Below are 23,992 nucleotides of genomic sequence, written 5' to 3' on the forward strand. Positions count from 1 at the left end.
CTCAAATGTCTATTAATAGCTGAATACACAAATTACAATTTACCCATATAGTGGAATACTATTCAGCAATAAAGAGGAATGGATTGTTGGTATATATAATAACATGGACAAATTTCAAAATAATTATGCTAAGTGAAAGAAGCCAAAATGAAAAAAAATTCTCCAAAATGGCTTTTACCAATTTATACTGCTTCTTTTAGGTGGGACTTCCTTTGTTCTGTATCTTTTTCAAAACTTGGTTTTGTCATCTTAATTAATTTTTGCCAGTGTAGTGGGGCATAATATTATGTTGTATTTCCCAGATTCCTACTGTGGTTGAGGATTTTTCTTACATTTATTAACTATTCACATTCTTATTCTATTTAGTAATTGCCCACTTGTTTGGCCCATTCTTATTTATACTATATTAAATTATGTATTATAGAATTAATGTGTAAGAAATTAAACTGATTATTTGTCAGTTTCAGATCCTGGAGAGAGAGAAAGTAAGCAGCCCAGTGTCGCTGGTGCCCAGCTGAGCCAAGCATCCCACTCTCCCTGGTGAGACACCAGAAGCCTAGGGGGAACCTTTTTAGAATTCACAGTTCAACACAGCCTCCAGACAACTGCAGACACATCTGGCCCCACACTGAGCTGAAGAGCCCTGCAAATCATGCAGCTTTCACAGTCCACAAGGATGCATCCTGCTCATTGAAAATCATGGTGAGCAACAATGACAAGACAGGGGGGAAATTATAGAAGGAGATGGTGGAGAGCTGGATTCAAATCTTGACTCACGTAGTAGACAGAGAACACTGGGAAAATGGCTGGCCTAGCTTTTTTGTTTTCAGATTCACTTTTTGATTTTTGATTTTGTAATAGCAAAATCCTTTCGGAGGGACTATTGAGGGGCTACTTACTATGTTGTGGACTTTAGATGCATTATTTTGTTTTAATCTGCCCTCTAGTCCTGTGAGGTAGGTACTGTTGCTGCAGGGCTCAGAGAGCCCAAGGCCACAGAGCAGGTGAGTGGTGAGTGGCGGGACTCAGAACCCAGGGTGTGTGCTTCATGGCTGGAGCTCTTACCAGGACCTTGGAATGTTGATACTTCCTCACTCGCTGGTTCTGAGACTGCAGCAGTTACTGTGGAAAGGCAGAGATTGGTGTCCAACACACAAGGGCGTCCCAATCATGGGCTGGTGATTTTTCAGCCAGATGTTCTGTGACTCTGGCCAACTCTTTCCTAAATATGACATTATCCTAATTCAGGGACTCAGAAGGGACAAAATATCCAACAGTGATTCCTAATGTTCCCTGTCAGACTTATCAGGGATCAGAACAGATAATATTTACATAAGCATCAGGGCATCCTAGGATCTGAGCTACTTTCTGGGAGCCATAAATCCTCCTGCAACTGTTCATAGAAAGATAAAAAAGTTATGTCAGGATGGTACTTTGCATTGCTGTTACTACTGTAAGATTGCTCACATCTTAGGATAAAATTACAAATAGCGTGATTAATCAAAACATCAGGGCAAAATAGTTTCTGCTGGGTATTGGGGGGGAAGAGAGGGGGGCAGAGTGGGTGGTAAGGGAGGGAGTGGGGGCAGGGGGGAGAAATGACCCAAGCCTTGTATGCACATATGAATAATAAAACAATAAAAAAAAATAAAAAAAATCATTTAATATTTTATAGCATGCTTTCATATGGAAATCTTCAAACGAGGTCCTTGTATTCTTCCTTTCTTTTTTTGAGACAGGGTCTTGCTATGTAGCCTAGGCTGGTCTTGAACTAGAAGTTCTCCTGCCTCAGCCTCCCAAGTATTGGGATTATATTAGTGTTCTACCATGCCTGGCTGTAGTCATTTTTTTTAGCCTTAACTTTCAGTTTTTATCTTGCTATGTTGCTCTGTGGCCTTGAAGTTGCTGGGCCTTCCTCCTGCCCTCTTGCCATGCAGGATGCCACCCTCACCTCCTTTGCTTGCCCTTGGAACGAGTCTCAGTTTGGCTGGTTCTTTAATCTTTGCCCAGCATCTAAATAATGCAGATACCACCTCTGAGGTAAAGCATAGGATTTCTTGACTACCCACTGCGTGCCAGGCCCTGATTATAGTACTGGGAAACACAGAAGTGGACAGACCAAAGATGTCTGCCCTTGTGGGACTTCCATTCTAAAGAGAGAGTCACAGATAATCCATCTGTGAAATACATTGTGGGTTGGGATAGGATTAGGGGTGGTTTCAATGCTGAAGAAAATGGCTGGGAAGTTCTCCATCAGAAGGTATTCATGCAGAGACTCGGAGTCAGTGAGGGGCAGGCAGTGCAGATATCTGTGGGAGGAACATTGAAGCCAGAGGCAGCAACATGTGCAAAGGCCCTGAGGAGGAGTCTGCCAGGTATTTGAGGACCATCAGGGAGGCCAGTGTGGAGTTGCGTGATGGGCATGTAGGAAAGGAGGCTAAACTTTCCGGGCTCTGACACCCTGTGAAGACACTGGTCTTTAGCCATCACAGGGGGTTGAGCAGAAAAGTCTTACCCAACGGCTATTTCTGAAGGGTCACTTTTGGTGATGATGGAGAACAGATGAAGAGTGGCTGAGGAAGAACTAGAAAGACCAGTTTGGAGGTTGTTGTGACTGAGGTGTCAGACCATGATGATTTGGTCTAAGGTGGTAGCTTGCACATGGCAATGACAGATGACCCTGCACGGAATTCAAATGTCCTGAATTATAGGACCATCTCAGCCTCCAGTTTGTATGGCAGATAGGCCTGCCTTAGCATCTTTAGGAAAAGGGACAAAGGTGCATGCTCATGGAAGTTCCCAAACACTGATATGTTTTAATTAAGCAAACACATTTTTAAATAACCTCATTCTTTTCTGACAAATACACGTTCATAATGACAAAATGAAAACTGGTTCTTAGTGCCAGGTGTGGTGGTATACACCTGCAATCCAACTACTTGGGAGGTGGAGATAGGTTGAGGTCCCAAGTCAGCCTGGGCAAAAGTGCTATCTGAAAAAACAAATTAAAGTAAAAAAGGAGCACTTACCTAGCAAGCATGAGGTCCTGAGTTCAAAGCCCAGTCAGTACTGCCAAAAAAAAAAAAGATTTTTGGGGTATTACCACATTTCCCTTTAGCTATACTGAGAATAGCTAAAGGGAAATGTGATAACTGAGAATCCCAAGCAAGTCTTTTGTGCCTCCACCTTGACTTTGAACAGGCTCAGGAGCTTGGGAGATCCACCCATGTGGAGCTGACACACAATGTGACTCCTTATGGTGTGCAGACGCCTCTCTGCTTTGAAATTGTGGGTTTGGGTCCTGAACCTGGTTGTCTCCTGGGGTCTGAATCAGAGTGAACTCAGGTTACTTTCTCAGGTTTCAGGAATGACAGGTGTTTTTCTGATCTGTCTGTTGTGGAGAAGCAGGTCTGACCCCACTGGGTGAATTCTAATTTTAAAACAACTTTGAGATATAATTTACATACCATAAAACTCATCTGCTTAAAATGTATATGTTTCAGTGATTTTTAGTTTGTTTGAAGAGTTGTGCATCTGTCATCACGGTCTAATTTTAGAACTCACTTACTACCCCAAAAAGAAACACTGTACTCACTTTGATCACTTTCACCCCCCTCCCTCCCTTTGTAGCTCTAGGCAACCACTAATTCATTGTCTACTTCTACATTTTTTGGCTGTACTGGGGCTTGAACTCAGGGCCATACACTTTCTGGGCAGGTCCTCTACCTCTTGAACCACATCCCCAGCCCTTTTTTGTTTTACATATAGGGTCTCATGCTTTTTTAAGCTGGGGCCATAGGTAGGAGTGCGATCCGCCTACCTATGACCCTCACATACATGGAACTACAGGCGCAAGCCACTCCTCCCAGCCTTCTGACTCTGTAGCTTTAACTATTGTGGACATTTCATGAACATAGAATCAGGTAATGTGTGATATTTGGTAAGAGTTTTCTTTCATTTTTTGTAATATTTTCAAGAACTGCCCATGTTGCAGCATGTATAGGACTTCTCCTCTTCATTATGTAATAATATTCCACTGTATGAATGTACCACATTTTATGTACTTACTCATTAATTGAGGGACATTTAAGATGTGGATTGTTTCTACATTTTGGTTTTTATGAATAATGCTGCTCTGATCATTTGTAAGCAAGGTTTTTTTTTTTGGCAGTACTGGGGTTTGAACTGAGAACATCATGCTTGCGAAGCTGGGGCTCTACCATTTGAGCCATGCCTCCAGTCCATTTTTCTCTGGTTATTTTAGAGATGGGGGGGAGTTCTCACAAACTATGTGCCTGGGCTGACCTTGAACCACTATCCTCCAGATCTCAGCCTTTCAAGTAACTGGGATTGCAGGTGAGAGCCACCAGCACCTGGCTGCAAGCAAGGTTTTGAGAACATGGTTTCATTCCACTTGGATTCATACACAGGAGTGAAATTGCTCGGTCATTTAGAGGGGCTGACAGGCTTTTCCACAAGGTCTGCACCATTTTACACTCCTACTAGCAACACAGGAAGGTTTCAGTTCTTCAGTTCTTACCAACCCTCATTGTCATCTCTTTGAATTTAGCTGTCTTAGTGGTTGTAAAATGGCGTTTTGTGGTTTTGACTTGCATTTCCTTAATGGGCAATAATGTTGAGCATATTTTCATGTGCTTATTGGCAAGTTATTTGTATATCCTTTTGGACAAATATCATTGCATATCCTTTTCCTCTGTCTTAATTGGGTTGTAAGAGCATTAAGAATGTTTTATATATTCTGGATAGTAGTCATTTATCATTATTTGCAATTTTTTTCCCTATTCAGTGAATTATCTTTTTATATCTTAATTCTCCTCAATTGCTGACTTTTCTAAGTTTTGGAATACCATCTAGGCCCTGGTTCTTCTGAAACTTACCAAGTCACAAAACATGAGAAAAAAAGAGTAAACATTTATTAAGTGACTTTCAGGGATTATCCATTTTTATCTCCATAGCAAGCAATTCATATAGATTATTGGTCTCACATCAATAGCACTGAAGCTCAAGGACATTAAGGCACCTTGCTTTAGGAAGACTAGAAAAGGAGATTTTGAATCACATCCTGTGAGTCTAAAATCCATGCTTTTTATTCTGTAGCTTGTAGGGCCCCTTCTATCACAATGAGTTGACACTGATTTATAAAAATACTGATATCAAAGAAACAATTAAGGGCGTGGCCATGCACCTAGCTTCACCCCATTGAGATGAGTGGGAATTGTGTTCATCTGGGAGCTGACTTGGGAATGTGCACTCTCAAGTTGGGGCGCGTGAGTACTGTTGGGAAGCCATTGTGTTTGCTCTTCCTTTATTCATTATTCCACTTGGCACTGTGGCAGAGTCAGGCCCCTTGGTATGCTGGGATACTCATTATCGCAGCCGATAAGGGAGTTTGGGTTTCCTAATGAGATCAGAGCACAGATTTTGCTGGGAGGGAAAAGAGCTGTGGGGAATGTCCTGGGGAGTGGCCAGTTGTGGAAGGCCAGGAGAGCTGGCTTTAAACAAATCCTCTTTCTTTGCAACATGACATAGGGGGCCTTTGATAAAATAGGATTTCAGGGCTAACACCATGCAGCTACCTGGAAAAAAGTGCTGCCGGTGACGAAGGTTCTTTATTTCAGCCCACAATCTCTCTCTCTCTCTCTCTCTTTTTTGCAGAAGAAATACCCAGCTGATCTCTTTTTGTTAGGCACAAAGAAACAGATACCCCAAGTAGGTTTTCCTGAAACTCCCAGGTCAGTTGGAAATGGCCAGGGTTGGAGAGAGGATTCGGTTAGCTGTTTTTTCTTCCTGCCCAACATGCAGGTACATTGCCTGGTACCTGTCACCTTTTTAATCAGCAGAGATCAGCCAGGTAGATGATGTGAACTGGCCAACAAGGGGGTGGGTAGTAAGTAGGGTGGCTTTTCAGAGTGTTATAAAGTTTTCAGACTCTCCAGATACATGCTGGGTCTTTCCAGCTTTGGTCTACTCAAAGGGATATAAATGGAGTGGTGGTGGCGGTGGTTATTCGCTAAAGGCTAATGCAACTGAGGGAATAGGTTTTCCCAAGGTTAGGAAACTGTTGTTCAAATAAGAGGTTCTGATTTCCAACTCATTCAATAGACAATTGCCACACTTAAGGTTTCACCCAGGTACTGTGTTAGGTACTCTGACTTGCAGTAAATCTGAAGACATGCCCCTAGGTCCACAGAGTTAATCGTTGCATGAGGTATGCTGTAAGGGGTAAGCAGATTGACTATAAAACTTCAGTGGCTGGAATCCGTGAAGGAGGCAAAATGTTCTTTTCTCTGAGAAGGCAAATTTACATTGAGTTAGGAGGGTCAGGGGTAACATCTAGGAGAAAATGAGTTTTGAATTTAAAGAGTTGCCTTCAATGCATTTGCTAAACTCTCTGAGCAAAATCAATCTAGGAATTATTATGCTTTTCATGTCTGCTGGGCGTGCCAAGAATGCAGAGCCCTGATCTCTCTTTACCCATGCTACACCTCCAAGTTGTGCTTGCGTTGAGCACCCTGGAGGACAGGTACTGGCTCCCTCTAGACAAAGAGCAGGTTGGCTTACTGCCTGCTGTAAAAGTGGTGGATTCCCCAAACTCAGGCTTCCCCTTAACTGCAACACAGACTCACTGGGGAGCAACTGTCCGGACTTAGGGTGCCACCATGGGTCTTGGCAGCCCAGAGAACTGACCCAAATGTGCTGTTTTGCTTGCTGCTCACTGTAGTAACATCCTTCATCTTTGACCTACAGCCTCATGTCTTTTGCCAATATCTATGAAACAGTAATAGGCTATCTTATGAGTTTGGAAACCCTCTGCTCACCAGTGCCCTTTGACCGTGTGAGGAAATTATCTTTCTGTGCGTGCTTGGCTAAAAGGTAAAAAGAGGGTCCTGTGGCAAAATTGCTCAAACCTCAAAGCCTCAGCCAAATAATAACATAGTTCTACCCAAGCTGGCATTATTGTAGTGCAGGGAGAGATTCAATGAGATGGATAAAGGTTTCCACAGCTTTTTCATTAGTAGCTGAAACTTCTTTTTCTCAAATAATTGATAAGGAACAGCAACATATACAAAGAACACAGAGAACTCCTATTTTAAGGATAAAATTTGGGTTTGAAAGCTACTTATTTTTTAACTTAGATGACTATCAGTTTTTCTTTTTGAAACTTGCATGGCTATCATTTGTAATTTTGTTTGGTGGGAGTTCACCGTAAGGCAGGCTAACATCTTTGTGCTGGTTTAAATGCAAGGTGTTTGGCAGTCGAGGGCTTTTGCCAGGGAAGACAGTTAATTCTCCACTCACAGGCTTCCCAGGAAGACCTTTACCTTTGTGAATTTACCACCGTCATCTATCTGGCCTCACCCTTATGAATTCACAGACCTGACTTATCAGCACAGCAGAAGGGACTCACATCAACTGTGCTCAGGAGACTGATGTACAAACTAGCATCACATTTAAGGGTTAACAAAGAGAACAAGAATGTGTTGGAGCCAGGAGTTACCTGGGGACTGACCTGACATAATACTCAAGTCTGTGCTTCAAAGAAAAGATGGGAAGCTGTGATCAATGGGTGAAATATAACCTACTATTCATTTCTGTATAGACCATGAGCTGAGAATGGTTTATACTTTTTTTGTGTGTGTTACTTGGGTTTCAATTCAAGGCTTTGTGCTTGCTAGGCAGGTGCTCTACCACTTAAGCCACATCTCCAGTGGGGTTTATACATTTTTAAATGGTTGAAAAAATAAAAAGAAGGATCAAAATTTATTAGAAATTTAAATTTCAGTGTCCATAGTAAAGTTTTATTGGAATATAGTCACCCATTCATTCACACTTTGTCTAGGGGTCATCATTGTACAACAGTAGTTTGGAGCAATCAGTGCAGAGACTATAAAGGCATAAAATCAGAATGTGCAAAGATGGAAAAACATATAAGTTTTTGTAAGACCCTGGGGTTTGGGGTCTTTGCAGTGGTTTATGATGTGTGTAGGTGCTGGGGGTGCTGTGCAGTGAGGGGAGAGAGAACAGGTGATTGTCTTCTCTTCTGAGTGCAATTCTCTCATCCAAGTTGTAGTTTTGGGGCACCTGTAGGTCACTTCTTGAATGACAGAATAATTGTGCAATCCATGGAACTCATGACCTTAGACCTTGCCCACTTAACAGTAATTGACAAGTCCTACAAACTATTAAATTCTCTCTTCTTGTATAACAAGGAAGGAACACTGATGATCTCCTTCTGGAAGTCTATGCCATTCCCTTCCCTTGCCTCTCTCTACTTTGTCTACATCTCTCACCAGCATACATTCACATGAATACCCCTCCCGTTAAACAGATTCCAGGCTACAGGGTGAACATGGCCTCTGGCCCTATGGAACTGACAGTGGAATCTAGGAATACCAGAGCTACATTGGACCTTAAAGATAATCTCTTCAGCCCTTTATTTTGCAGTCATGGAAACTGAGTCCCGGAGACAGTGAATGAACTTGACTCAGGTCACTCAGCTACTTAGTGGCAGAGATCAGATCAGGACCCAAGACTCCTGATTTTGGATCCAGCTTTCTTTCTATTCAAATTTTTCTTATTGCCACTAAGATACAATGTCAATCCTAATTTGAGGAGTCAGAGTAGCACAGTGGTTCTTGATTTGAAGTTGTAGGGATTTCTTATTAGGCCAGGTGTTTCTTGCAGACATCATCTCCTTGCACCCAGCAGGCTTGGAATTGGAGAGGATATTTTGAATGCATCACCACTGAGGATCCCATGCTATCCTGGGGCTCTGTATCTCTGGCAGTGTCAGGAACACATCCTTTTGGCAGTCCTCTGAAACACATACTCCTCGAGAGCTTCCTTCCAATCTACTACCCCCACCCCACCAAGAGGTGAAGTGCACACCCTCACACACAATCAGGCTCCCTCCTGTAGGAATTCAGAGTATTTCAGGCCTTGCAAATTGGCTGTGTTTATTAGACAGCCTTTGTTTTCCCCTTTGAAGATAGGAAGCTCATTAGCAACAGGCATGAGCAATCAACCTTTAACCTAGAATACAAAATGTCCCTTGAGATATTTTCTTTAAAGGGGACATGTTCAAAGCATAGCCCAATTCAGAGTAGTTATGCTGCCAAATAAGGTCCTAAGCAGTTGACATTCCAAGGATTTTAAGGATCCCCTGAGATGAATGCTTTCCCTCTGTGATCCCATCTCACAGCTAGAAATACAAGGAAAAGCTGGAACAAAGCAGAATGTGGTAATTACTTATGATGGTCCTGGCGTCAGATGACATGCTCATGTTCTGTCTCAGCCACTTAAGAATGATGTGACCTTGGGAAACCCAGCTAACCTCGGAATCCTCATCTTTAAAATAAGGATAGTAAAAATGTCCACTTCATAGGATGATGGTGATGTGTGAATGAAGTAATGCACATGATTGCTAGCAATTATTATTTATGGTAGCATTCATTCATTCCTTTATGCAGTCCATATTGAGTTAGTAGTTTCTATGTTCCAGGTGCTGTGTGAGGAGATGTGTAAACGAATAACTCCTTTTCCTGCTGTGTAAATGAATAACTCCTTGAGGTCACCACATGGTGGAAGAAATAAAATATACACAGGCTAATATAAAACAGTATGGAAAATGCATGTGCCAGTCTTTGGGAGCACAGTAGAGATACTAACTAGCTGATGGTGGTGTTTTAGTAGTGGTTGTGGTAGTGACAGTACAAGTGAATTAAGGATGAGAGCAATTGCAGTAATTGTGATGATGACGATGTTGGTGCTGCTGAAGGTGACCATGTGATGGTGGTGACAATAATGGTAGCAACAATTGTAGTAAGGAAGTAGTAATAACAAAGTAGTATGATGACTGATTGTGGCGATTATGATGGTAGTGATGGTGGAAATGATTTACCACGAGGATGGGAGTAATGGTGGTGCTACTGTTGATGGTAGTGATAGTGGTTGAACAATTGTAAGTCAAGATGTCAGTAGTTAGAAATGGTAGTAATGTTTTGGTGAAAGGGGTGTTAATGTGTTAAGTTAAGGATAGAAATAGAGATGGTACTGATTATGGTGACAGTGGTGGTAGTAGTAGCTACCATTGTAATGAGCTTGGTAGTAACAATATGATGGTGGAGATCTTGGTGATATAATTGGCTGGAGATGGTGATGACTTTTCCTGAGAATGGTGGTGATGATGGTGGTGTTGCTGATTACCATGTGGTGGTGGTGGGATTGTGGTAGAGGAGTTCTTCAGGGAAGACTTCCTGCCAGATGGAACACTTCAGTTGAGTCCTAAATGATGGATGCCTTTACATGCTCACTTGTTCTCAGGGCTGGGACACACTGGTGACTCAGATAGATGCAATCTCTGTCTATTACATATTGATGAAGGATAGGGACCAAGGAATGGGACCAGGTGACAGGCAATCACTAATTGGTGAGATAAGTGAGCTGGAGTAAGTTTGGAGACTTATGGGAGCAGAGAAAAGGGACTCCTGAGTCTGGGGTAAGCCTGGTGTCTTGGAAAGCTTCCTGAAAGAACTAATATCATCTAAACTGAAGGACCCAGAGAATGGATGAGTGTTTCAAACCAATGGCGAGAGGCAGGAGAAAGAGAGAAGAGGGGTGGGGCTGAAGTGGGGAAGGTGAGGGAAGGACAGATGTTTGGAGATTTGCAAGCCATTCACTGAGGCTGGAGCAAAGTCTGCAAGTGGATGGAGGTAAGGAATGGATGGGGGAAACAATGGAATTGACTAGGGTAGGTTGAATTTGAGGGACCTTAGAGCCGTAAGTGTGGGGGTGTCTACACTCAAGTTCATGCTGTTTAGGTTATGGTCTAGGATTCCTCAAAGCTGAGCCATTTGGATGTTTCTGCATACAGAAGGACTTAATGGAAATTGGCACCAGGGATTCTAGGGAAAGCTTATTATGGTTTACAAGCAACTTCAGCATTGGGTCCATGCTTAGTAAGAATGCATGGGGTTGTAGACTTCTCTACCACTCTGAATGCTATTTGTGGTGCTGGAAGCAGAACAGAGACTGTGATCAGGGAAAAGGGAGTTCTTGGGTTCTAGAGGAATCTCATTTTACTCCTTCTCCTTTCTAACCTCTAAGCCAACCAAAGGAAGGCCCAAATTACCAACCCCACCACAGTGAAGATATCTCCATCACTAAACAGGTCACCTCACTTCCCAGTCTGAAGCATCTAAATTTCAGGTGACAATCAAACATCAAGTTATTCACCTTTTATCTACAAGAGCAGAATGGCTCCTCAAACTGGTCCTCCCCAATAAGGGCCCTTCTGTAAATCCAAGTTTCCAAGTTTCATCGTGACCAAAGAGTCTCTCTCTTTCTCTCTCTCTCTCTCACACACACATACACACACACTTTTGGGGTAGTCCAGTTCCAAGTGTTCATCTTGTGTAAATCTGAGGACCATGTCTGCTGGTCTGGGAACAGGAGATGTCAGAGGAGCTAGGGTTGTGGACAGTCATGGAAGCAGCAGCTTGTAGAGTCTTGGAGATTGAGGAGGGGCACCCACAACTGCTCCTGTCCTCACTATACACAGTCCTTGACAGAGCAGACCATTGTTGGCCCTTGCAGGAGCAGCCAGTCCTGCAATGATTTACAGTGGAAAATGAAACACAAGGATCTTGAGAGACCAACCTACTACAGTAGGTCCTCTGCCTCTGGGATATCACTGCAAGCAGGCTCTGTGTCAGGCCCTAGGGTGACGAGGGCTGTGCTGTCACCCAACTTTCCTAGGAAGTGACCAGTCTGCCTAGGGGAGCACTGAGGACTCCTGAAAACCACGGATACAGCATAATCTCTTGTGTCCCCATGGGCACAAGGTTCTACTCTATCCCAGTTGGATGACTGTCAATTCCTTAGGCTACCAAATCTGTTTCCTTCTTTGTTGTAAATGGGGCTGATAATTGCATATACCCTGTAGAGGCTGCTGTGAGAATTACATGAAGTAATAGCCATCAAATGCAGCCCAGTGCCTGCCAGTTACTCAATGGTGGAAACTCAATCATTGTCATGGATCTAACCACAATTCCTTCCAGAGAAACAAAGACACGGGGTGTCTGTAGGTCTTCTGACACCTTTAAACAGAGCACTGACAGATCTTTGGGAAGAAATGCTCATCTTACTCTTCCTTTCTTGGTCTTATTCTCAAAGTCAAGAGCAGTAATGGGCAGAGGGAGAAATGGTGGATTTTTCAAGTGTACAATGTGAGCAGACAGCAGTTTTCAAGTGTCCTGTTTGCTGACTGTGTTTGTTTATTATATTTTATGCCTGAGAGCTTTTGAAGGAGCCTTATTAGAAGGAGTTAGAGAAGGAGGGAAGTGAGCACGTACAAGATGCCTGATGGGTGTTAGATCTTTTGTTACCGAGTGGGAAGTCTCTAAAGGCTCTAGTCAGAAGACACCTAGGCACTTGTGTCCTATGTGAAAAGAATCTAAACAAGATGTGAAAATGTAGTAAAGTTTATTAAAAGTGAGTGAGTTACTGCAAGACAAAACAGTGGTGGCCCCTGGCCAGGTGGGATAGAAGAGTGCACATAGGTCTTTGTTGAAAGGGCCTTTATTTTTTTTATTATTTTATTATTCATATGTGCATACAAAGCTTGGGTCATTTCTCCCTCCCTGCCCCCACCCCCTCCCTTAGCACCCACTCCGCCCCCTCCCTCTCACCCCCACTCCCTCAATACCCAGCAGAAACTATTTTGCCTGAAAGGGCCTTTATAAATTGAAAAAGCACAAAGGATAGGAAAAATCTGGCCAGTCTTTGCAGGACAGGCTAGGATGATTGACAGGTTTGGTTGACAAGGTGTTGTCATACAACATGGGGCACTCTGTGGGTACACTTAAGCTAGCTCTTAGGTATCTTAATGACATACATGAGGTATGATCAACATTCATTTTTAAACAGAGGGTTTTTACCTAAGACGTAATGGAGGGCAGGGCAGAATTTCCTCAAGGCTTCCTGTCTTGCAACAGCAGAGGTTTTACAATTGAAAAAAGGCTCTGCAACTGCTAAGATTTTACAATTTCAAAGAAATTTACAACTGCAAAGTACAACATTGGGTTGAGGTTGAGATAAAGAATTTAGCATGAAATGCACAGTATAAAGCCATACCTCTTGGTGCCTGCAGGGAGTCCCAAAATCTCTATTGCTAGCCTGCCTCCCTTTCATTTCCAGGTAGGAGCCTAATTATCACTATAATTACTAGAGAGCTGAAGTGGCTTAGTCTTAGCAGTCATTCAGGTGGAGAAAGAGAACAGACCCAAGTGGCCTCCAGCTGCAATTACCTTCCCTTCCTTTCCCTGTCTGACCCAATGTTGTCTCTTTCCTTACTTCCTCACCACATATAAATACACTGTTATCTGAGAACAATGCAGTTATCAGCTAACACCTTACTTATCAGCAAATGACAACAGGATTACAGGGACTAATGCTCTAAACACAGCCAAGGAGGTGGGCAAGTTTCCCAGTCACAAAAGGGAGGGGGAGGGCCCAGATCAACTGCCTTCTTTAATTGGCTGCTTGCAAAGAAAGTTTTGCAAGGAGCTTAAGTCTGAAACTAGAAACCATCAAGACCCAGAGCAGTCCCCCTCTCCAGTGCAGACCCACTATAGTGCAGTCAAGGGGTATAGGCAGTAGCTCCGATTCTCCCTGGAGCATGGTGACTCTCAGGGTGCATGAGAATTGTATTTTGTATTTTCTAGCACAATGCCTGGTGTATGACTGGTGTGTGAAGAGGTGTCCCAGTTCCTATAAAAGATCTCTTTTGCTCCATGGTTCCCCACCCCTTTTCAAGGACCTCCATCCTATACGCTTATTCTTTCCAGCATTCTTATTCACTCTGTCTCTCTCGTTCAGATTAGAATCCAGTGTGTACTGTTGTCCCTCAGCTCTAAAAAACAAGCAAACATAGACAAACAAGCAAGCACTTTTTACCTTACTCCCTCCTTCAGCTCTCAGGCCATTTATCTGGTCACTTGTATAAAACTATGTCTTCAAAGAGGTCTTTACTTGCTGCCTTCATTTCCTTACCTCATTCATTCTGAAAAAATATTTGAAAGTGTTCTACACTGTATATAGTACACAAAAGGAAATATGAACAAGTAACTTATTTGTAAGTTTTTATTAGTTATATTAGGTTAAGCTGTGCTTGTGATAAACAAGCCCTGAAATTTCAGTAGGTTACCAGGCTAGGACAGTGATGTCTCATGTCCAGAACTACCATGATTGGTCAGGAGCAGGGAGTGAGCCTTACTCCAGACAGCCTCCAGAGACCCCGCCTCCTTCTACTTTAGGTTGCAGCTGTTTTAATATGGTCCTTAAAGATGACTGCAGAAGGGGAGGAAAAAAATGTAGGGCTGGCAAACATTTCAAATAGTGGGGAAATGTCATTTATCTATGTGTCCTGGGGGGAATAATGAAAGAGATTGGTGACCCTTACTTAGCATTTTCTCTGCTACTGTAAGTTATGGGAAAAGAAGAAATGATCCCCTGTGGACCCACTATTCAACCTCAGAACTGATTCCATTGTGTGCCTGTCTTGATTACAGATCCTGCTTTCCTCCTTCCCTCCCTCCCTTCCTTCCTTCTTTCCTTCTTTCTGTCCTTCCTCTTTGCCTTTCTTTCTGGCAGTACTGGAGTTTGAACTCAGGACCTGATTCTCTCTATGCAGGTGCTCTACCACTTAAGCCACTCCCCTAGCCTTTTTTTGTGTTGGGTATTTTTGAGATGGGGTCTCATAAACTATTTGCCTGGGCTGGCCTTGAATTGTGATCCAACTGATCTCTGCCTCCTGAGTAGCTAGGATTACAGGCCTGAGCCACCAGCACCCAGCTCAGCTCCTGCTTTTTTACTGAAGTTAAACAGATCCCAGCTGTAGGTATAGCTCCATGGTAGAGAGTGTGCTTGGCACACGTGAGGTCTGGGTTCCATTCCCAGCACCAAACAAACTCCCAAACAAAAACTGAAACTTGAAATTATTTTTATCATAATCTTGCTTATATTTATACTTTTACTACATATGCATGTAACCCCAAATGATATACTGTTTAATTTTACTTGTTTTTGAACTACAGGCAGTGATGTCATATGTAGTCTTCTACTTGATCTTTCTTTACCTTAACAGTGTTTCTAAGAGTCGTACTGCTGTAGTCACTGATAGACAGAAAGTCCAGATTCTTATATCCCATGTGAATGCATCCAGGCAGGATATGTAGACGTTGGGAAGGTGATACGGCTAGGGAGAGGAGTTTCAAAAGGCCATGATGGGCCAGGAATGAGGTGGGAGCAGAGAGAGAGAACTCTGTTACTAAAGTGTTTTTAAAAAGATCTCGCTAGCCTGAGGGAATTCTTGGTCACAATAATCAGCAAGTGGAGGTGTTTGGGTGGTCCTGGACTAGGATTTGGGCAGGTCTCCGGCCCACACATTTGAAAAATCTGCACATATTTGCAATTGAAAGGAAGGTAGAGGGAAGGAGTGAGAGAAGGAGGGAGAGAGAGAGAAAAAGAGAGAGAGAGAAATGTTCAATCTGAAATACAATGTTAAATTATATGTTTTTAGAGCCCTGATCTTTTCTGTGTCCTGGCTTACCTCAACTTCCCCCTGAGAGACAATGTCCTGAAAAAGATTCTTTTTTGGGGTTTACTGAGGAAGGAAATTCTGTCTTTGGTATCTACGTCACAGCTGACAAGCAGCTACAGTCCCTGATAGAACAATATTGTCGCCATTTTGTGAATTGGCAACCATTTCACCCTCAGGCTTCACTTCTTGAGAAATGGAGCCTCCCCCAGGCAGCTCCACCCTTAACAGAAATTCCCAAGCTCTAAGACAGCTACACCGCAACAGAGACTCCTGTGCACCACTAACTTCCTCAAGCTCCCTCTTCTATAAAAGCCACGCCTAGCCCAGAGTCAGTGCTTCACCATCTTTCCTGGGCCAGCCTGACAGCTTGAGCCTGTCATTAAACCTTGCTCTTGGAAGTGAGCCTTTTCTTGTGAGCTTTCTTTAAGAGCAGCATTTTTCCTAACCTTTTGGTGCCATGACTGGGATTGGTTGCACTCCCGGCACTGACCTTGCTCTCCCATCCCCCTCCCCCATACCACTCTCTCTCTCTCTAAAAGTTAAACTCCCATTCTCTTCCTCTGGGATTTGAACTGCTTTGCCAGGACTCCTGATCCTAGAAGATGCCCTCACTGCTCACAGGGAATTTCCTCCGCCCCAGTGCAGCTCCAATCACCATCCACTACCGGTCAATCCCCCTCAACGTCCTATCTCAGTGAGTCCTCCACACAAGCAGAGCCCTGATCTCACTTTCTCATTTCCTCGAAATCCTAGCACTAGGTCTTGGCTCTCTCTCTCGTCCCTGGGGACTGGGTCCCCTAGGACTGTGGGGCCCCGGTGACAGAGATGTCCCTCCTGGGAGTCCCACCTCTACTCTCTCCTGAGGAACTGATATCTTGGGAATGACCATGAGATCCTCTCCTCAGTTGAGACCTCCCCATGGGAGTTGGACAGTCCCAAACTCCCTCAGACTCCCCATTTAGATGTCTCCTGGCTGACCTCGGGCCCCTTTGCCTAATGCCTGATCTTAAGCCCCAAATCTCATTTTTCTCTGTAATCAGGCCCCAATATCCATTAGACAATGCCTCCAAATGGCCACTTAATGGCACTTTTGATCCCAATATTTTAAGGGATTTATACAATTTCTGTGAGTGCACTGGTAAATGGAAGGAAATAGCCTATGTCCAATCCTTTTCCTATCTCTGCACCAAACCTTCCCTCTGTTCTTCCTGTTCCCCTGCGAAGATTCTATTAGCCTCTAAACCAGCTTCTAAATGAACCAAATCCTCTCCCAAACCTCCTCCTTCCCCATGTAAGCAGACTTCCTTGTGCTGCTTGCCCTGCCTGTCTCTTCCTATTTTCCTGAGGGACTTTCCCGTCATGGTGTCAAGCCAGCCGCTCCTTGCCAACTCAAGCCTCAAGGCAATTCTGGCTCTGGGGGAGCTCATGCTCCCTCCCTGTGGGCCAAGACCAAGCCTGGGGTTTATTCAGGTATGCCTCATGCTATGTTGAGGGAGTCCTGATTGGTTATGTCATCTGACAACTGCTTCTCTTTTCCCCTGTCTAATGCCCCTTCTGCCTGAGACAGTGACCCGAGAGTGGAGGTTTCATGTTGCTGAAAGTGTTCCAGTACCAGTCAATGAGAGCAACCTAGAGGCACATGTGATCGCTAATCCCTCAGGCATGTGTCATGCCTCTAGGGTCTGCCTTCCCCTCCCTTACCTAAGATGTCAGGACACCTTTTCTGCTCCCCTCATGGTCTCACCTAGTGTCCTTTATCTCTGTCTGCCTTCCCCTCCCTGGGCTTATTGGGACCCTGGCCTCCCATGAAAAACTTGTAGCATGGTTATTTTGACTCAAGTTATTCCCATTAGTTTGTCAGCCCCCTCAGCCCAAAGCAACTTTAAATCAACTGCTAGGCACTGGCTGAGGCAGAGGTGCCTGCAAAAATACTGCAGTTACCACACTCATGCCCTAACGCCACCCCCACAAGAAGAGGAGGAAAAACAAACAGGCACACTCATGCACAGGGACACTGGCCCCTGGGCACAGAGGGAACACCTGCCATAGCTAAGACAATTCATAGAGAGGACCCAACACACATCCTAGGCTGCCAGCCACACATGGTGGTGGCTGCAGCCCATCACCACTTCCCCTAGACAGAGGAAGCAGGGAGTGGTGACAGGCCACAGGATCAGGCCTAGGCAGATAGGGTTGCTTGTCCCAGGTGTATGTGTGTGTGTGGGGGCAGCGCCTTGTGCAAGCCCCACTCCCAGCCCCACCTCATGCTGCAGGCCAAAGACCCAGCCCTTGTAAGCCAATTGTTAGCTCAAGGTTATAGTCCCAGGAACAGCAAAATGGGGGTTATTGTAGTCTCTAAACTTCTCACTTAAAATTTTCTATACTTTTGGCCTCAGCATAAAATTTCCCTTCAAATATTAGCACTAGTTGTCCCTTGTGGTACTGTTATTGCCCCGGGATGCCCTTTGAATGCTCTTCTCTAACTTTACAGACAATGTATTCCTTTATTAAAAAGGTAGCCTTTATTAAAGAGGCTGCCTGTTGTTAGCTAAAAGGCAGGATCCTAGCATTTTGTTTTTTTTTTCTCTTCTCACTGTGTCAGTCAGATGGTCTAATTTGACCAGGTCACTTTCCCCTGTCCTGACCATGGATGGTGGGGGGAAAGTCACTAGGCAGGGATGCCTGGCCTCATTGGTAAGGTCATTCCCAGTTAGGACCAGAAAGGAACTGACCCAGTTTATTGTTGTTGTTGTCTTTCTAGATGGGACCTGCCCTTCCAATCTTCAGGCCTGGCCTCAGTATGCCTTGGGTGACCAAGAGAAGTAGCCTTCACAGGGTTCCTTAAATTACAATACCATACTCCAAATATTACCTTTTCTATAAAAGGGAAAAAAAGTGAACTGAGGTCCCCTATACAAATTTTCTTTCATATCAGAGACCACCCAGATTGGTTCCATACTCAAACACTGGCCATTTGTAAGCCACAGGATAAATGTGGGGAAGGAGGACCAAAAAAGCCCCTTATCAGTGACAAGGCTCACCTCTACTGCTCCACCCTGTGCTCTACCTTCTAAACCACTCTAATATTCAGAATCTCCTAATGGGTGTTTCCTCCTTCAACAGGTAATAGTAGGAAGAGGGCAAGTCTTATGTACCTTCCAGTTATCAGATCTAAGGGAAACTAAAAAACATCTGGACAGCTATACTGATGCCCAGACAAATGCATCCAAACCTTTATCTCTGTGATCCAAACCTTTGAATTTACATAAAAGGATATTATGCTTCTACCAGACCAGACTCTTTCCTCATTAGAAAAGCAGTGGGTTCTGGCCCAGGCCACTCAGGTTGGAAATGATTACCATTTACAATGAGCCCCAATACTCATGACACCTAAAAATGTGGGGATAAATGTGTCTATACCTACAGGGACACAGGCAGTCCCCTTGGCAGATTCATGCTAAAAGGGGCTGGTGATATGGCTCAAGCAGTAGAGTGCTGCTTTGCAGACATAAAGTCCTGAGTTCAAGTCCCAGTATGGCCAAAGGAAAAAGAAAAAAATATTTGGGGATGAGGACGTAGCTCATCAGTAGTAGAGTGTCTGCCCAGCATGTGCAAGGCCCTGGCTTCAATTCCCCAGCATTGCTAAATAAAAAAAAGTGGTAGGGAAGATAAATGGCACCAATGCCATCTTATAGTAGAAGGGCTAAAAAGGGCCAAAGTCAAACTTCTAAACTATTCCCAGGTAACTGTAGTACAGCAATGTCCTGAAGAAAACCCCCTTACCTTCTGTAGCATCTTAAGGACACTATCAGAAAGCATAGCACAGTGGACTGAGAGTCACAAGTGGGAGAGGTTCACCTTAAAGATAAATTTCTAAGACAGTCATCCCCAGATATTCATAAAAAACTCAAAGTCTGTGGCTAAAAGGAAAAGTCATTGGATCAAGTAATATAGCTAGTCATGTCTGTATACTATAACTGGGACTTTACTAACAGGACAGAAAAAGATAAGAGACATCATGACCTCATTGCTGCTCTCAGAAAGGGCCCCACCTGACTGGGGCTTGCATCCTGAACTTGCTACCATGGTGGACAGGAGGGGCACTTCTGCAGAGAATGCTCAGAAGGGGGACAGCCCAGAAGTTAGCCTTGCCCCCAACTGGGACCCTTCCCTCTCTGCAAAGGTAATTACTGGAGGTCTAAGTGCCCCTCTCTTGGATGGCGAGGTGCCACTTCCTGTGGATTGATGGGTCCTGGCCTCCTGTCCATGCTCCACTTCTTGGCATCAATGTTGAGGAGTTTTGGGGTAGTCATAATGATAGAAAAATGAAAGGTCATTTTTCTGCTAGACAGTGGAGCCTGTTTCTCTGTCTTACCTTTCTCTCCTGGTCCCCGATCCAATGACAAAAGTTATCATTCGGGGCAAATCTGGCCAGCCCCTAGAGTGCTAATTTACCCAGTCTCTGGCCTTGGGTAGACCTCCTCTTCTGTCACTCTTTCCTCATAGTTCCTGAAACTCCAGTGCCTCTGCTGGGATGAGATTTACTATCTCAACTAAAAGCTCAAATTCTCCTCCCCGCAGGCAGCTATCTCTGCTGCCCCTCCTTTCAGGAACAAATAGATTCCACAGTGTGGACTGATGAGATGAGTGTAGGGCGAGCCAGGACGGCCCTCCCTATTCAAATAAAACTCAAAAATCCCTCACAGTTTCCACACCCGAAACAATATCCCCTCAAGACTGAGGGATGATGAGGACTTATTCCTATCATAAATTCCTTAAAACAACAAGGGCTTCTAATTAGTTACTCCAGCCCCTATAATAAATCTAAAATTCTTATAAAAGTTAAGTTTGAAATACAAGTTACAAAGTAAACAACTAAAAAGGATATAGATAGGTAGTGAATGTATTTTTTGAGAAGTTAAAGGAAAAAGGAATGTTTTTGGATGAGAAAGGATTTTGTAAAGAAGGGTTTGTCCTAAAGATTGTTCCAAATAGGAGGGATAAGGATAAGCCATCAAAGGGTTTAGCCTGTTGTATGAAGATCTGAGAAAGTTTTAAAAGTGTATAATAAAAAGCTTCAGTGTGTGATAAAGTTAAAATTAACTAAGAGTTCCCTAAAAGATTTTTTAGGGTCATGTCAAACTAAAGTCTAATTCTCTATGCCCATAAAATAACAAGGTTATCTTAATACTGTTCTGCTCTGAGTAACATCTAAAAAAAACTGTTACAGAGAAAGATTTTATCAAAAAATAAATTATTTGTGTTTTCTGCTGATCAAGCTTTAAATACTACTAAATCAGAGTTCATTTATGTACTTGCTCATAATGACCAACTTATAACAGTGTTGTGTCTATACTTTAAATGTGGTACAAACATTTACAAAGTTAAAAGTGTCAGTTATGTAAAAGGATGAGCTAGAGCTCTCTTTTACCCAAGAGTGTTACACTTAACCTAAATCCTGACAGTCAGCCCCTGCCTTCCACAGGTCACCTACCTAGGTGTGTTCTTAAAGGGATAAACTCACTCCCTGAGTCATGAAGGAATTGACCCAATCCTCTGTTTCCCACTCCCCCATACCATAAAGCAGCTTAGAGCTTTCTTGGGAGTTACAGGATTTTGCAGAATCTGGATCCCTAGATATGCAGCCTTTAGCAGACACCCTTTTATGCTCCTTCTAATATTTCTATTTGGGTCTTACATAATACATGCTCTCAAGACTGTTTCCCTTCCCCCAATAAAGGTGCAAACCAAACCAGTTCACCTGAGAAAGCCCGTGAATCCATGGCCAATGAGAAAACCCCACCACACCGGCCAACCCCCTGAAGATGTTCCTTCTTGAGCCCCCTTGAAATAATGTATGGCTGCCCATTTCTCTTAGGAAACTTGCCTCCAACAGACTCTGCTCCTCTGGCTGACTATCTACCTTATCTTAACCTTCTCAGGGAACTTCTCAAGAGAGCATGCAGACCAAATACTGCCCCACCCTATAACAATTTCTGTTAAACCAGGGGATCTTGTTCTCCTAAAGGATCTTCGATCCTCTCCAGTGGGACTTTGGTGGACCAGCCCTCATCTTGTCATCCTCACAACGCCCACACTGTCAAGCTCAATGGGATCCCTCAGTGGCAGCACCTCTCAAGGATAAAACACCGCAGACTCTTCCACTACAGCAAAGGATGAGTACTCTTGCATACTGCTGGGCCCTCGTGGCTTTGCCTCTCCCGTAAACTCTCCCCCTCTTCCACTCCTACATAAGTTCTTCGTCATCATCTGGCTCTCAGTTTTCTGCCATAGGTGGATTTAAAACATTGGTGGGGCAGTGAGTCTAATTCTGGGAGCATGCACAATACTTCCCTGCTTCCTTCCCTTGGTTATACGATCTATTAGGTCCATTATAGAGGCTACTATAGAAAGAAAAACAGCTGCACATGTAATGATGCTATGGAAATACAAATCCTTAAATCAGAAAAATGCTCTTTATGTTTCTTGCTCTCCTATTCTTAAGCTTCCTCCCTTGTATCATAAAAACAGTACAAAGATTTCTCTTAGAGCACATGTCTGCTATTGCTAATCAAAAGTTTAACCAGTTATACCTCCAGTGATCTCAACCTCTCCAAAACTATCCAGAGGACTGCTGTGAGGGCCCCAACCAGGACTTCACAGGAGTCTGAGGATCTTGCCCCATACAACACCCCCCTGACAGCAGGAAGCAGCTAAGAGGCTGACGCTTTGCCCCAATTCCCAATCCTCAGCCCCTACCCTCATCATTATTAAAGAAAAAATGGGGGAATGATAGAACAATAATGTCGCCATTTTGTGAATCAGCAGCCATTTCATCCTCAGGCCTCACTTCTTGAGAAATGAAGCCTCCTCCAGGCAGCTCCACCTCCAACAGCAGCTCCACCCTTAACAGAAATTCCTGAGCTCTAAGACAGCTCCACTCCAATGGAGACTCCTGTGCATGTGCTAACTTCCTCAAGCTCCCTCTTCTATAAAAGCCACCCTTAGCCCAGAGTCAGTGCTGCGCCATCTTTCCCCAGCCAGCCTGACAGCTTGAGCCTGTCATTAAACCTTGCTCATGAGCTTTCTTTGTGAGCAGTGTTTTTCCTAACAGTCCCCACCTTGCAAGCATATTGACCCTCCTACCACTCTCCCTAGGGACTCATTTAGTCATCAGATGGTGTCTGTTGCTTAGACCTCAGTGCAGCCCGATCAACATTGTTCATGGGGATCTTATCCATCTGCAGTGATATCCTTGTTGCCTCATGATTTGAACACAAAAGCTTTTCATCCTAGAAGTGGTAAATCTGGTTAACAAGTTCAGAAGGCATGACCAAAACATGAGCACTGATAGAAGCATCAGAAGGGGCCTTGCCAAGTGCAGTAGGCAAGATGCACAATTTTAAGTCTTAAACCATGTAAACAATATCCCTTTTTTAGGAAAAAGACAAAAGTCCATCTTTTTCAGCTGCCAGATGGCCTCATTTTGTTTTGAAAGGTGACAATTGTCAGAGAGTCTTTTTGACTCTGAAGCATTTTTGTTACTTTTTAAGGTGGTCAGTAGAGTCCTTGATAATTTTAGGTAATGAGAAGGAGATGGTTCTTTGTCTTCAGGTGCCTATGACTGTAACTATCCCAAACCCAATCAGGAGGGAGATAAATTGAGTGGTCCTTCCCAGACTGCCATTACAAGTGGGGCAGATAAGGACTGATTACTGGAGTAATATCTATATCAGGGATCAGGCTCAGGGGGTAGGTGCCAGTTCAGTTAGAGGATAAACATCAATAGGAGTTAGTCCCACACAGAAAGAAGACTCCCAGTGTCTCTAAGCAGAAGTTAAACAAAACAGAATACAAGATGGAGTACAGAATGCAAAGCAGAATACAAGAGGGAGTAAACAACTCCATGAGCATATCTAGAGGCATAGCAATAGTCATACTGCCTCTGCATAAGCAGAAGGCCTTGGCCAAAGACATGAGTTTGCTGTCTGCCAGAAGGCTGGAAGGCCTTAATAGCAGAGAGCACATGCATAAGAACCTCTTCTTTAAACCTTTCAGTTTTGGTTATTTTTAGAGGTCTCCATTTAATTCTGGAGATGTCCTCTCTTTTTGTGTAGTTCATTAAAACTGTAGTTCTTTTAAATTGTTTCTCTGAATAGTTGCTTCTGAAGATTTTGCCAATTGGGCATTTTGGTCCCTGGTCACCAGGATTAGCTTTCTCCTGAAAAGTCTGATCTGGTCCCACATTGGAGGGAAAGTAGCACAACAGATAGGTCAGGTAAAAGTCAGTTCCACTGAGTCCTTTGTGGCCAAGTTTAAAAGATTGATTCTTAGGCTGGGCTTACCTGGAGTCCATTATTAAGCCTAATT

General features: G+C 43.7%; 1 long non-coding RNA gene across 1 annotated transcript in view; it reads left to right on the forward strand.

The window, feature by feature from the left end:
• The first annotated feature begins 366 nt into the window (after positions 1-366).
• LOC141425574 (uncharacterized) overlaps positions 367-23,992 on the forward strand; it is a 40,536-nt gene continuing 16,910 nt past the window's right edge. Inside the window, exon 1 of the long non-coding RNA XR_012450550.1 lies at positions 367-702. This is a non-coding gene — a long non-coding RNA (uncharacterized lncRNA). The remainder of the gene's footprint in view (positions 703-23,992) is intronic.

The sequence above is a fragment of the Castor canadensis genome, chromosome 8, assembly GCF_047511655.1.
Source record: "Castor canadensis chromosome 8, mCasCan1.hap1v2, whole genome shotgun sequence".
NCBI classification, from domain to species: domain Eukaryota; kingdom Metazoa; phylum Chordata; class Mammalia; order Rodentia; family Castoridae; genus Castor; species Castor canadensis.